Here is a 3099-nt window from a genome sequence, read left to right on the forward strand (position 1 = left end):
TGCTGACTAATCGAACACGGCTGGTAAGGAATATGCCGCAGTGTACCAGCAGGTGAACGAACCTGCTTCCCCGCCGGATGTCCAGAACACGAGACCTTTGTAGAGGACACAGCCGTCTTCAATTAACAGCCAGCGTGACTCTGCGTAGCATCCCTCCGTCCTTCGACGACACTCGGCCTGGCTGGCGCCGCCACGTCGCCTCCGCTTCCGCTGTGGTTGCCCCTGTCAAAGGCTTCTGCGCATCTCCGGCCTTCGCCGCCGCTGCCTTGGTCACCTCCGCTCAAAGTCCGCTGGCTGCACTAATCCACTTAAGCTAGGAGGGGGGGGGGGGGCATCACAAGCACCACACTGCACCGCCGCCGTCTGGAGGTTGTCGACCTTGTCGACTTTTCACGGTTGCTGCTTGATCGGGTCCACGTGGACAGAAGTACAATCACCACAGCGGCTCGGGGCACTCCGGATGGCCGAGAAAGAGCATAGCCTCCTTTATACTTTCTGTCGCTGTCAACGCGCCGCGCGAACTATACAGCGGCGCCGTCGGGTAAAGTTGCGCGGCGCTGCCGCAACTGAGGGCGCCACTGACATAGGTGTCGAGGCGCACTGGTGCGAATGCCGGCGCGAGGATGGGAGCGCTGTTATTCGCTCGCGGGATAACGGTTACTAAGCATGAATCGTAGAAACTCGTTATATTTGCTTGTAAAGCTGACATTCTCTAAGCATAACAAGTGATTACGTTAGTTGTTAGTAACACCAACGCTATGATATGTTATGTGAGGCAGTTCCAAGATACGTGGGCATGGCTCGAAAAACTGCATGACTGCTCCGCTAGCGTAAATGGTTATGGAACAGTTACAATGCTAGTCTACGCTGCGCTAAAGTAAAATTTAAGAAGAAAGGCATCAACATTTATTTACACATTTCACAACAGCAGCTGTGCAACAAGAGCAGCTACTTTTACAGCTTCATGACTTTTCGTGAGAGTTGCTTTTGCCGAAACAGCGGCTTATACAAATCATTCTTGTCTGTTATCGAGGAGGCGTAGTTCACCAGCAGTGGTCTGATGAATCTACTTGCCACAAGTAGAGAAAAATGTTCTCGGTGACTGCTGTCACTGACAGTGCACTTCAGCAACCTTGATTTACAGATGGCTGAAACAGCTGCATCGGTCAGGTTTTTCAAGGGATTTTGAAGTCGTGGGTTATCATTTAAGCTTCTCCACAAACGGCCACAGCGTGTCTAAGACATAGAGTAATTCGTCAGATGGGTAAAGCACGCCACCACGGTCCTGTTCTCGCGTGAACGGCTCGAGTGGGTTCCAAGTGGGTGGCTTGGTTGTGAGTAAACAGCACTGCTCACATTACATTTGTTCACTTATCACACGAGCAATGTAGCCACCTACATAGAACGTGGCCGACAGCTTCAATGTAGGTAGAGTAGCAGGGGCATGCTGCACGTCTAAGCATCCCAAGACTTCCAAAGCAGCCTCTGGAAGCTCATCGCTCCTCCCAAGTGCACATAGCCCTGCAATCCTAAGTGCAGTGCTGTGGTGACTCTCGTGATATAGCACGTTGCTGTATTCAGATGTCGCGGCAATTCCCGTCTTCAAGACTTCTTCTAGTCCTGAGAGTACGGACCGCACGTCAAGTTGGTCGTTGCATCCCAGTGACCGCCTCAGGGTTCCAAACAGCGCTTCAATTGGGTCACTGCTGAATTTCCGCGTTAGTACAAAACAGAAATTTTCCTTAGCTTACAGATAGCGAATGCAGCAAGCAGTCGAATAAGTTGTAAGCAGAGGGGCCTCGTACGTTTCGGCTGTGAAAAAGGCACGAGGATAAGTTGCATCTTTCTTCAGTTGGACGATATATAGCGGAAATGTAACTTCCAGACATTCCAGCCTAGAATCATTTTTGTCGTCCAATTGCCTGACGTCAGGGAAATTTTGCTCAATATGTTGGTGCTTGTTGCTGGTGTCGTGCAGTAGGAACCACCGATGGATGTTCTTCATAAACAGTATTGTTGGTCCCGCATAGGCAAATGATGTATGCAGCTCTGTCCTGCGTGCTCTTTCAAAACCTCCAGAGCAGATGTAACGCCTGGTGAAAAAACTTCGAAAGCTCGATTGGCGTTCATTTTTTTCAATATTGCTCGGAAAAACATGTTTACTGGTTAGACTGCTCAGAGGTTTTACAATCCAATCTTTCTGCATCTCGTAGAGTTTCTTCAAGTGAGATGACGAAACCTCTCCTTTCTTTCCAAGGTCGCGTGCAAGGAACTGAGAGCGGATGTTTTAAGACGTGGCAAAATCAAAGTTTAAAAAAAAGCAGCCGATTGGGATTACACGGGTGCTGTATCCTGCACGTAGGGAATCCGCCGCAGAGGTCCTTCATGGCACTCACCTTTACTTTGTGGTTCTCGCTCACAAGGTGCACGACCTTGAAACCTGCCGCTTCGACCTTAGTGAGAACATATCGCATCAATTTGGACAGCTGTGCGCCATTCAGTCCTTTCGTAAAAAAGTACGATGCTGGTATTCTGTATGAAGTAGACAGGCCGTTAATTACAAAACAAAGCAAGGAATTTGCCAGTACCGGCAGACTGTCAAGATCGGTGGCCACATCCATGTCCACATGGCCTACGAAGATATCTTGCTGCTTGTTGTACTGTAACCTTGGCTTTATTCGCATCTCGTCGACGATGAGAGAACATACTCTGGACTGCTGAGATTCAAGCTTTTCAAGCTCTGATTTCAGCCGGGCTTCTACCAAGCGACTTAAACCTGTCTCTACGGAGGTATTTCCAATGACGTTTTGTAGTGTGTTCCTGCTTGGAAGCTTCAACAACTTTTCCTTTCGGGCATGCTCATAGGGCTTTGTAGAAAGATGCCTAAGTACAATGCAGTGTCGCACTACATCTTCCGACCATGTTGGCATTTTTCTCTTGAAATTGACAACTTGGTTGAGCAGGAAAACTGCAGCAATGTTTTTTTTTTATTCCGCTTGTTCCCGGATACATGTTATATCCCCAAAATTACTCTTATTTAAGCCTTTTCAGCTCCATGTTATATTTATCTACCGTGGTGCAAAGCTTCTCTATTTGCTT

At 48.5% G+C, this 3099-nt stretch overlaps 1 pseudogene; it reads right to left on the reverse strand.

Moving 5' to 3' along the window:
• Positions 1-954: 954 nt before the first annotated feature.
• Positions 955-2684, reverse strand: LOC149326897 (uncharacterized; annotated as a pseudogene).
• Positions 2685-3099: the final 415 nt, after the last annotated feature.

This window comes from Amblyomma mixtum, chromosome 10 (genome assembly GCF_055824585.1).
Source record: "Amblyomma mixtum isolate Tamu chromosome 10, ASM5582458v1, whole genome shotgun sequence".
Lineage (NCBI taxonomy): Eukaryota > Metazoa > Arthropoda > Arachnida > Ixodida > Ixodidae > Amblyomma > Amblyomma mixtum.